Genomic DNA, 13149 nt, shown 5'->3' with positions numbered 1-13149 from the left:
TTGAAGTTTATTGGAGCAATTATATTTATATAGGCTATAAGTATAAAAGTTGATATTCAATAAGAAGAAAGTATTGGTCAATCCAGATCCATACTTTACTAGTTTATCAAGTAGAATAGTTGATCTTCACATATATTACTTGAAGCAAACTTCATATAGTTATAGTCCGAGGAGATATTCTACGCATAATTAAACAAAATCAATACAAGGGGTTCCATTTAATTGTAAAAGAGAACCTTGGAGAGAGGGGGAGCATATATGCTTCGATCAAGTTTTGATGAAATAGGTGACCCATCTGGACTTCCAATAAACTTCCAAAAAACTCAATGGATTAAAGATAATATTTCAAGTATGATTTATTATGCCACAAGAAGTTATTAAATGCCTAGTTCAATAACATACTCTCTTAATTTTATAATCACTCATTAATATGTTATTTCCAAGATTTCAACTTTCTTATTTCATCTGTCGTTGCAAAGAAAGATGCTCGCCAACTCTTGCCACCACTTATCTTGTGCAACAAAATTAGAAAAATGTTCTTGTCTCACAATCGCCAGTGCCTTCAGCAAGAAATAATAATTGAGAAGTAATTTGCATATCAACGCCATTGCTAGGATAGTAGCACTCCCAAATTGGCTCCACTTTTCCCTTCCACTCTTTATTCAAATAAGACCTTCCATTTCGCTCATCTGGACAATAAGACTTTTCTCTCCTCATTTATGTTTTCACTCTACTTTGATAGAGAATAATAAAAATTACTAAGAAGTTTTTCATACTACAATATGATACAAAATTGTTTGACAATATAAGATTGATAACGTCACATTTTGGGGAGGGGGGATGATAAACAATGTATCATTCCCACTTGAAACATCTTTAAGAGGGAGATGTTCCATTCATGTGCAGATAAGTATTTCTCATCTTAGAGTATTGCATTTATCTACTCAATGTATTCCTTCCATTAATTGTATTTCTATATGCACTATAAAGAGCCATTTTCCTTGATCTTTTCCTTTGTTTATGAGGTTGTTCTTGCAGGAGAAAAAGGTTGGTACTTTAGACAGGCTACCAAATATTGCATAGAACTAAATGTTATGAAAGTAGCTCCAAAGAAGTTTTGGTCTAGAATTAATTAGTGATCTAATGATCATGTTAGATAGAGTGAGACTTAAAGTGATATATTTGATGATTGAGATTATATCTTTCTATGTGATGAGGAAGCCTAAAATTTTAGGCATACTAGTACAAATCATGATATGCCTTTTTAATAGAGAGAATTGTTAGAAGACCTGCCAAGTGTATCTTTAATCATATGTAATGACCCGATTCGGCCATTTGATTTTATAACCCTAGTTGTGCATAAATTTTATTTTCTCCTCCTTAATATCATCCATATATATAATGATTTCTGATCCTCTGAACATTTTGATAGATATCGAATATATTTAATAATAAATATCTATGCTTTTTCCTGAGTCTTTCCCTATTCTATGCTGATCTAATCAGTAATTTGTACCTATTAACGATCTATGATAATGTTGACTTCTGTCTTTGTTTGATAATTGCAATGCTGCTCTCCTTTGATATGATTCAATATCAAATATATTTAATAGTCTTTTGATTCCTTTATTTCTTCCTCTTCGACCTGTAGTAACATTAAGTCCTCTAGTTTTGTGCTTGGGTTTAATGTGAGTATAGTTGTCGAAGAGTAGATCCTCATGCACAGTTACTGCCATTCAATATGCCTTATCTTCTATGTATTCCAGCGTAGGATTGAGATTAACTTATTCACTGACTGTGGTCGCCGAGCTATCACTTCTCTGGCCTCGTTTGTCTTCTTGCTGAAAATCGATATTCCTTTCTATGGTGAGCAAGTTTGGACTGTGTTTCTTCTCCTCTCTAATGTCTACGTGAGTCCATCTCAGTATTCTCTCCAACTGAATCAATGTAAGCAAACAGATTTCCACAATTCATGAATATTGAATTAATTTCTGGGGAAGATTGTGTGAGAGTTTTTTCATCAACGTTTCGGATCATACTGTATGATCCATCATCACACTGAGAGCAAAAAATGGAATGCAGATCTAAGAGAGGGGATAAAAAGAGGACGGAGAGGGTGAGAAGTCAAAAGAAGAAAATGTGAGGAGGGAAGGATAAGAAATGAAAATGATAGGAAAACAAAAATAAAATATAAAAGTATAAACATGTGAATAAGTATATATATATATATATATAAATAAATATATATATATATATATATATATAAATATAAATATATATATATATATAAAATCAAAAAATCCAAAACAGAAAACAAGAACAAACAATCAATAAATTAAAATAATAAATAACAAAAAATAAATACCTAAGCCGGTTAATCAGGCAAAAACAACAATCAAAAAACAAAAAATTATATATATATCTAAGGGGATAAATGAAAATCTATGTGAGTATATATATATCTAAGAGAATATATATATATATACATAAATACGAAAGAATATCTAAATGAATGAATAAATCAATATGAAAAAATTCCTATAGATATATATACGAATATATATCTATATGAATGAAAATATCAATAAGAATATATATAACTAATGTAACTAAATGAAATTATCCTTCGATGCACGTGAAGTGATTACCCAATGATCACAATGAATTTTCTATTCTTTTCACCTTGATAATTCACTCTTCTTCAATATTTCGTTCCCGACGTGAATGTAACTCCCTTTTGTTTTTATTACATTCCCTATTAAATATGGCCAGCGTTATCTTCTAGGTTGTGAACTTGGTCAATTACCAACATTGTGATATAGGGTCACAACCTTTTGCATGACTGAGCGTTATCTTCTAGGTTATGAACTTGGTCAATTACCAACATTGTGATATAGGGTCACAACCTTTTGCATGACTGATCACTATTAGTTATAATTTCTTTCTACTTTATTTGCTCAATTAATTTTGATTGCATTTCATATTTATAACTCATGTTATTTCTAGGTTCTCCAATTCCTACTAAATTATTCTATATTTAGTTTTCAAAATTTCTTCGCTCCATTCATAATATAACTCATGTAGGTACATTATAAAATTATTATTGTTATTTGATATCATTTATAATCAAACTATTTATTTGTTATTTAATTTATTTAACTCATTAATATTATAATTATAATATAATATTTTACATTACAATTATGCTATAATCTTATATATTGTCAAATATATCACTATTATATAATTTTTATAATATATTTTACTTAGATATTATTATTCTTAACTATTATCATTATATAATATGTTATTTGAATATTCATATATCCTTTTAATTTGGGCTCATGACATCATAATTATCCAGAGGTAGTAGACCATGGATCACTCATATCAAAATAGTTATTATGAGGTGTATATGCAAATAGTGGATATACATGGTGGTGACATTTTTGGTGTTTTTCTTGAAGCCAAAAAGGATGAAACAAAAAACATAAGAAATTGCACTCAAGGGAAAGAAAACAATGATACTTGAAGTTATGAAATTGAATTGAAGATGGACATAAAATTCAGAGGCAACTTGATACTCTACCAAAGGAAACCTTAGACAAGGAGTTCATAAAGTTTCTATCACATTAAAAAAGAGAGTCTAAGGAAACCTTGGATGAGAAGGTCAATAGGTTGATGCATGTACTTGAACTTTCATACAGAAGCCATATTATCATGAATTTTGGTGTCACCAAGCTTGGAGATAAATCCATAGTTTATTTCATTCAATCATGTTGCTATGAAATTAGAAAAGTAATTTTGTATACAAGAGACTACTATAAAAAAATTAGTGATCAGAATAAAGAAATTTGCTAGAGTATCTATCAAGTGGATCTTTGATCATATTGATTCAGAGGGAGTAGATATTGGAGATGGTCGCTAGAAAAGGTACATTATCAATATAGGATGGACAAATGATATTCTTGCCAATTCCCCTACCAAAGTAAAGGTTGTGCATTTAAATACTAGGTTGCAGTTGCTCAAAGGGAGTCTTGTGCATTTGAAGACTAGCTTAAATTGCTAAGACAGAATATTGGCATCACCAATTTGTTAAAATGCACCTTATTGGATTCTTTTCTATGAGAGAGAAGCTTAAAGTGGAACCCTTTGTTGGAAATATTAGGACTAACAAGGTTACTGAGAGGGGAGGGGTGAATCAGTAAACTTTAAAATTTAAACCAATTCAGCATAATAAAAAGTTCACCATTCATTCATCTACTTTACTGTATGCATGAAAAGATTAACACACTGATTTGGTGACCTAGAAACCTTTCAATTTGAAAGTAAAACTGGGGTGAGGATGATGCCCACGAAACTTCAATACTGCAGTATAAAGTTGGCCGGTTAAGGCTTACAATGATCACTTCTGGTGATCTGCCCTGTTAGGAGCAAGTAGGACTGCTAGATCCACCTTGTTAGAGGATTTACAAACATACAATGAAGTATGCACTCTGTTAGGAGATTTACAAAAGACTGTTAAGTCTACCCTGTTAAAGGATTTACAAAACTAATTCACCTGTTAGGATGAAGTAGTGGATCTGCTTGCAACTGGTTTGTTGATTAGATCTTATGTACTGATCACTTGATGTGATGGATATATCTTTGCTGCTCCTTGATAACCTTGCTGAATACTCCGCTGCTGATTCTCTTTCAATTTGCTCTTACTTCATTGTTACTTATCTTCATTATTTCTATATTGCAAATGGCACAATACATTACATATATACCATTCTAATATTTTCAGCAACAAGGTCGGCCAAACACAAGTGGACAAAACATTACTGAGTCGGCTAGAAAGTAGAAAACTCAGGTTCCTCAAACTCACTCGGTGACTTTCTGACACTCGGCATCCACTACATTACACGACATCGTCATGCACTCGGTAGAGGTAGGGGATCAGTCCATACTAATCACTCTGAGTAGCTTGGAACTTGGTGACCACTGGTGACTCGGTAAACATTGTGTCACTCAGTAGAAACTAACTCCTTCGATTCACTTGGTAACCACTGAATACTTCTTTTACCTTTCTGTCTTGGTAATTATTGAAACCTTCATTTACCTTCCTGACTTGGTAAATACTAAATCCTTCGTTTACCTTCCTGACTCGGTAAACACTAAATCCTTCGTTTACCTTTCTGACTTGGTAAACATTAAAACCTTCGTTTACCTTTCTAACTCGGTAAACACTAAAACCTTCGTTTACCTTTCTGACTCAGTAAACACTAAAACCTTCGTTTACCTTCCTGACTCGGTAAACACTGCTGAACATACTTGGTAACCAACGAATGCTCGGTATGGACTGTAAATTGAGTGATGAACTTGGTAAGCATTCAGAATCAAATAAGTGTAGTAATTAATGACAAGTGTATCATTATTCCAACAATCTCCCCCTTTGGCATTAGTGACAAAAACACTTATGAGCCAAAATTTATATACAAGATCTAACAAAACTGATTTGATTCTGCTGTGCTGAATATACATGGGCTCCCTTACATATAACTCCCCCATACAATATACACAAGGTTTTTACATGAGTTATATGACTTTATTCTTTATTACTTTATTACCTTCTCGTCTTTTGTGTTTGATTTTCCTCTATATATTACTTTCTCCCCCTTTTTTGACAATAATGCCAAAGAATAAAGAGTGTATTTACATGGAGACACCAAAATGTGTGATAAACTCAGAATGTACCTAAAGAATTAGTTGCAGAGTTTTATCCCAATTGTCTTGCATGATTTTACATGTGGAGAGAGCTACTTGAACTTTTGCAGAAAGTTCAATCACATGGTCTGCAATAGAGAAGTTATTGTCATGGATTAATGTTTTTGAATATGCAATGTGCTTCTGTATTGTGTTCATGACAGGAAGGATCATATTCTGGATGTCAATCAGAGTAGACCTGATCCTTGCTTCCTCTCTTAGCAATTCTGCCTATTGTACTAGTATGTTTCTGGATTCTCTTAGCAATATACTTTTGTGCTTCTCTTGCTCTTCATCCTGATGATGGATCACGTAGTGTGATTCGAAACGTTGATGGTAAAAATCTTAACACAATCGAATCCAGAAACATACTAGTACAATATAATGGATTGTGGAAATTTGTTCTCTTTAATTCTGCCTATTTCTCTGACAAAAATTTGATTCTCAGATGATGGGATGAACTTGAACTGTGGTCAGATTGCAACATTTGGGCACTGACCTTTATATCCTCATCAATTTTATTCAACTTTTTTTTTATTTCCTTTGTATACTTGGTAACATCACAAAGTTTTGCAAAAAGTGAGGTTACATTATTAAAAGAATTTTCAATGTCAGACAAAATTAAGGTTAATTCAACCTGTTTTATTGCTAAGTGTTGAGCAATGTGCTTAAGCACCTTATTTTCAAATTTCCTTTCTGCTTTCTCTATTAACTTTTCTTGTCCTGAGATATCCTCATTAAATTTATTCACCGCTTCTTCTAGTTGTAACAAAATGTGTTGAGATGAATCCACATCAACACTTATAGCCTCAGTTATTATGGTCTTAGCACTCTCAATGATGTTGAATTCTCTGTCCCTTTCATTCCTTAGCTGCATTTGCTATGCCTTTTGTTCTAGACGTTGACTAGCCAATCTCAGTTCATTAACTGTAGCAGTTTCTAGATTTATCTATGGAATGACAATTTCTTCATCCAAATCTATATCACTATCTGTAAGCAGCAGTCTCAAGGGTATCTTTGGTTTATCTACAGTACTTACCTCCTTTCCTTTTGAAGTAGATACAATGGTCGATGCTACAGGACTAGTAGTCAAAACTGGGATGGGACCAACTAAAGGTAAACTAAGAGAACTGCTGGCTGTATCAAAGCTTGATATACTTCCCAAAAATGATGTACTAGTCAAAAATGATGTACATACTGGTATATTTACAATTGGAGAACTGATCGGAGCAAAAATTGGGGCCAATGTGGCTGAGGAAGACAAAATTGATATGAAACTTGGAAGACTTACTGTACAAGCTGCAGGTAGAAGAGATACACTCGGTGAAGTGACTGTTGCAGTGGATGACTTGGTGGCTGATGATGTGCTTGGAAGCTCGGTAACTGAAGAAGTGACTGCTAGCTCGGTAGATGAAGTGCTTGGCACTTGTATTATAGAAACCTGGAGCTGAGAGGAGACAGGTGGAGATTGATCAATTGATGAGGCTATTGAGCTCACAATATCACCAGTAGAGGCTGCTTCTTCCTCCATTTCTCTTTCAGCTTCTTCCTCAATTTCTAACATTAATGATTGCAGGTCTTCGAGAATGTCTTCAATGTCATCACCACCATCATCATCATCATTATCATCACTGCTGTCATTGTCCATGATTTCAACAGTATCCTCACTGGGTTTGTGTAGATGATAGATATTTTTCCACATGTTTGTTGCATCATTTACTACATGCTCAATGTCTTTGACAAGTATCAAACAAGTGTGGAATCTAATCATCATATTACCTTCGTGATCTTTCAGTGATTTCTTCACTTCAGCATTAGAGAGACTTGGCAGGAGATTCCTCAGGGTCTGCTCATAAATGTCTTTTACAGTCTTGGTTGCAGCTTCCCATCTTGGTTGCAATCTTTCCAATAGCTCTTTGGAGATCTGAGAGGCTATCTGGTCCGGGAGTATTTCCATTTACCCATTTTGTTCAGTACCAGATCCTCAATCTGCATTTTCTCCTGTTCTGTTCTGGATTCAAACTTTAATGCTTTGAAGTTTGTGAAGCTACCTCCTTCATCTAATTGCTTTAGTCTTGCTTCAAAGGTGAGTGGAGGCTTAACAAATATAGGTTCCTTCTTTCCCTATCTTGTTCTCCTGGAGAATACTGCAGTGGTTTTCTTTGTAGGTTTGGTGATAGTCACCTTACCTTTCTTTCGTTGAGGCTCTTCTTCTTCTTCTTCTTTTTCTTCATCTTCTCCTCTCCCTTCTGTTATCATGAGAGGTCCAGTATCAGCTTTTAGCTTTTCTATCTTTCTCCTACCTTTAGAGATTGCTTGAGGAAGCTTGATTTCAAGCTCTATTCTAACCTTTTCCTTTTCATAGGTTCCAAATGCAGGCAACTTGGGATCCACTGGTTCATTTACTAGTGCCTCAATGATATCTCTGGCATCATCAATATTTAGCTCATAGGGCAATGGTTTTACCCATGCCACTCGGGGTTTGACTGCCTGGATGTAGACTCTGTCACAGTCAACCATGAAATAGACATCATCCTTATACTCTTCAACAAGTTTCAGAGGTATCCTGAACCTGTTGTTCATCCTTTCCTTGAAATCTTCAAAATAATTATCCATTACCTTATCAAAATTCATACCCATTTCTGCTATGAATTCATTTATTTGATACAAAATTGGAGTATCTTTCCTCCATACAACTGCACCCTTAGATGGAAAGAATTTTTGTACATAGAAAAATAAACAAACTAGCAAAGAACCAAATTTACAAGGGTTTGTCTTTGTAGTCCTTATGCTATCCATGTTTTTATTCAATTATTTTAATAGCACATCAGCTAGGTCAAACTCCATATTTTTCTTTACAATCTTATATGCCAAATCTACAGCCTCACAGGGTATACTATTCAGCCTGCTGGAACTATACAGTTTGTATGCAATAACACAAATACCAAATTTCAGTTCTATATCTGAAACATTGTTGAGCTTTAAACCTCTGCCATCCCATTTGGCTTGGGTTAATTTTCTAAAGTTCATCTCGACCTAGGGTTTTGGTGGTTTTGGCTTTGGTCAACATTGGTAAATTCGTGATCTTGTGGATCATCTTCTTTGTTACGAGGATGGGTTGCTCTAACCACAATTGTCCATTATGCACACGGCTTAAGATATACCTCACCCATTTCACTTGGAAACTTCTTGACAGATGCGGGATATGGGTTAAACCTTTGGTTTCCAAATGTTTAAACTCAGGTTTTAGGGTTCCATTTACGCATAACTCGGCTAGGGTACTATCCATATCTAGTGTCCCTATTTCTTTCACAGTACACTTGAAATGAGTACGAATATCATTGATAAGAAGTACCTTTGGAGGGATCTGCGATTGAGCTCCATGCGGGTCGAGTGATTTAGCGATGGCAGGAATAATTTTGAAATTGGGCACCTCCCATTTGACTCCCTTCACAAGCATTTCAAAACCTCTCTTCGCCTTACTGCCACTGGTGCTTGCAGATGCCATTGCTGCTCGGTGAGAGAACGATTTCATAACACAAATTCTTTGCTGAAAAATTGCCTCAAATCACTCAAACTCGCTTGGATGCACTTGAAAATATATTTGCTTTGTGAACTCTGAATTTGTGGTGAAGAATGAGATCAAATTCTGCCTTTTTGATCGAAATCCTGTCATTAATGCTCGGGTACGAAGGTAGCTGAGAATTAGGGTTTTATAAATAGTCACCGACTTACTCGGTAAACCTTGCAACTCGGTTAACACACAAAACCTTTCTTATTTTCCCGACCAAGCTCGGTAAAGTCCGAAAACCAACCTTACTCGGTAGATGCAACACTGTGAATTATGACTTGTATCTGCAATACTGATTTATCATTTCCACTCCTTTCTGGAACTGCTTAGGATATGTCTTGAAGATGCAGTCCTTTATCCTTCTTGATAAGTCTAATTGGGAATGGTGGAGTCACCCATTCTTAGAGTGAAATTTCCATCATTTGAATTTTCTTGCTCGGTAGACTAAGGAATCCACTGTCGTTTCATTTGCTTTCGAATATTATCAGCTCTAGTTTTCTTTTCATCTTCAACCTTTCCTATATTCATGCAATTCTTGGCTACATGACCAAGTTTAGTACAAGCATAGCATCTTATGGTTGTATCTTTCTTCCTTAGGTGATGCCTTCTACAGTTTGTTCCTATGTGTCCATATTCTCCACAATAGTGACATCTACACCAAGTATTGTAATCCCAACCAAATATTGCTTTGACAATTTGTTCTGCTGGATTGAATGATTTTGATCTACATTCAGATGCCTTGTGTCCTTGTTTCTTGCATTTGTGACATTTGCCTTCAAACTTTGGTTTCTCCTTGCATTCATTGGCTTTGTGACCATGCTGATTGAAATTGAAACATTTGCCATTGAATTCACCTTTACCATTAATCCAACATTTGTTAGATGTATGACCTATCTTGCCACAATGATTTCAAGTGGGTCTTTGATTCCTTTGGGTACCTTGTTCAGAAGATTCACCTTCTTCCTTGTATCCAAGACCAGCTTTACCTTTTTGCTTATAAAAATTCTGCTCATTTTGCTGATTCAATTGATTCATGTCTACTTGAGATTTCATCATCCTTTCATTGACTTGTTTTTCAATATTTAGACCATTTTCCAAGCTTTCATTGATTTGTCTCTCAGTTCTTAAGTCATTCTGTAGACTTTCATTTTGTGCTATGAGAATCCTGATTTTTTCATTTGCATTAGATAGTTGATTTGCTAGATCTTCATGTTCAAGGGATTGATTTTGAGTTTCATGACTTCTATTTTCCAATTCTTCTTATGCTTTGTTTCTTTGTTCCAAAACTTCACATAGCCTGATTGACTGTATTTCTTGTTCTCTTTTAAGCTTTCTTACCTCTTCTTGCAGAGATCCATTCTTTTCTAGAAGTTCTTTGATTGCTTTGTCAGCTTCTTCTGTATTACTTGATGGTAACAAATCTTCAATCCTTTCTTCAACATAAAAATGGTCATTTATTTGTCTTGCAAGTTCCTTTCTTCTTTTTAGGGATTGAGAAAGATGTTCCTTTGCTTCTTTGAGTTGAACCATGGCCATCTCCAAATCTAGCTTCTCATTCTCAATAATTTTGTCAAGTCTAAATATCTCCATTGTCCTTGATCTTTGCTCAAGCTGTCAAGTTCTGTCCTGAGAACCACAAAGCTCTGATACCAATTGTTGGAAATATTAGGACTAACAAGGTTATTGAGAGGGGAGGGGTGAATCAGTAAACTTTAAAATTTAAACCAATTCAGCATAATAACAAATTCACCATTCATTCATCTACTTTACTGTATGCATGAAAAGATTAACACACTGATTTGGTGACCTAGAAACCTTTCAATTTGAAAGTAAAACTAGGGTGGGGATGATGCCCATGAAACTTCAATACTACAGTATAAAGTTGGCCGGTTAAGGCTTACAATGATCACTTCTGGTGATCTGCCCTGTTAGGAGCAAGTAGGACTGCTAGATCCACCTTGTTAGAGGATTTACAAACATACAATGAAGTATGCACTCTGTTAGGAGATTTACAAAAGAATGTTAAGTCTACCCTGTTAAAGGATTTACAAAACTAATTCACCTGTTAGGATGAAGTAGTGGATCTTCTTGCAACTGGTTTGCTGATTAGATCTTATGTACTGATCACTTGATGTGATGGATATATCTTTGCTGCTCCTTGATAACCTTGCTGAATACTCCGCTGCTGATTCTCTTTCAATTCGCTCTTACTTCACTGTTACTTATCTTCATTATTTCTATATTGCAAATGGCACAATACATTACATATATACCATTCTAATATTTTCAGCAACAAGGTCGGCCAAACACAAGTGGACAAAACATTACTGAGTCGGCCAGAAAGTAGAAAACTCAGGTTCCTCAAACTCACTTGGTGACTTTCTGACACTCGGCATCCACTACATTACATGGCATCGTCATGCACTCGATAGAGGTAGGGGCTCGGTCCATACTAATCACTCTGAGTAGCTTGGAACTTGGTGACCACTGGTGACTCGGTAAACATTGTGTCACTCGATAGAAACTAACTCCTTCGATTCACTTGGTAAGCACTGAATACTTCTTTTACCTTTCTATCTTGGTAATTAATGAAACCTTCATTTACCTTCCTGACTCGGTAAATACTAAATCCTTCGTTTACCTTCCTGATCGGTAAACACTAAATCCTTCATTTACCTTTCTGACTTGGTAAACATTAAAACCTTCATTTACCTTTCTTACTCGGTAAACACTAAAACCTTCGTTTACCTTTCTGACTCGATAAACACTAAAACCTTCGTTTACCTTTCTGACTCAGTAAACACTAAAACCTTCGTTTACCTTCCTGACTCGGTAAACACTGCTAAACATACTTGGTAACCAACAAATGCTCGGTATGAACTGTAAACTGAGTGATGAACTTGGTAAGCATTCAGAATCAAATAAGTGTAGTAACTAATGCCAAATGTATCATTATTCCAACACCCTTGTTCAACCATCTAGGAGTAGTTGTGATAGATCCATGCTCTAGCATGGTTCATGGTGGATATCATGTGTGTAACACCATGACAACACCACATGAGAGAATCTGTGGTAGCTCTGTATAAAATATTTCATTTTCATGTGTGCGACTCCATGACTTTAATGGGCCTTCCCCTATGTACATTATTGAAAGGTGACGATCTTTCAAAAAATGAGCACTTGTATTCAATATTGTAAGGCGACAAATTTACAATGTTCACTATCATGATGAATATCATGTTGACTTGATATTCATGGAAATGCCTTGACTGTTAATATCTCTTGGGATTATTGATAGATATCACACCGACTTGATATTAGTTTCGTATAAATTTGTTCTTAATGAGATCATCATGGTGGATATTATATGACATAATATCCATGGACATGCCATGAAATGTTATCGTAGACATCATGTGATGTGATGTCAATGCACGTACCATAACTAGGATATATGAATATCATATGGCTTTTTTTTTGGTATAATCCTTAGTATCAGGAGTTAGGTGATATCTAAACCAATACAAACTTAGTTATCTTCCCTAGCTAAGAGGGAGTGTTAAAACATGATAGTGTTGATCAAAATTCAAGGATATTCATTAGGGTCATCCTTGCATTAACAGATCAACCTAAGTATGAATGTATGAGAAATTAATTTCTTTTTATCTCTTGGATTGGCATATACATCCTTGATCTATATCGATCATATGTGCATCAAGATGGATTGTGTGAAATTATCCACTACTGCAAACAAATCAAAGGATCTGAATGAATTATTTAGCATGTTGCAAAAGGCAAAGTGGTTAATCCACAAACTAATGGTTTTTTTG

The sequence above is a fragment of the Cupressus sempervirens genome, chromosome 5 (genome assembly GCF_028749045.1).
Source record: "Cupressus sempervirens isolate cs-2001-9-10 chromosome 5, ASM2874904v1, whole genome shotgun sequence".
NCBI classification, from domain to species: domain Eukaryota; kingdom Viridiplantae; phylum Streptophyta; class Pinopsida; order Cupressales; family Cupressaceae; genus Cupressus; species Cupressus sempervirens.
The sequence above is the reverse complement of the archived record's forward strand: the minus strand, read 5'-3'. Positions refer to the sequence as shown.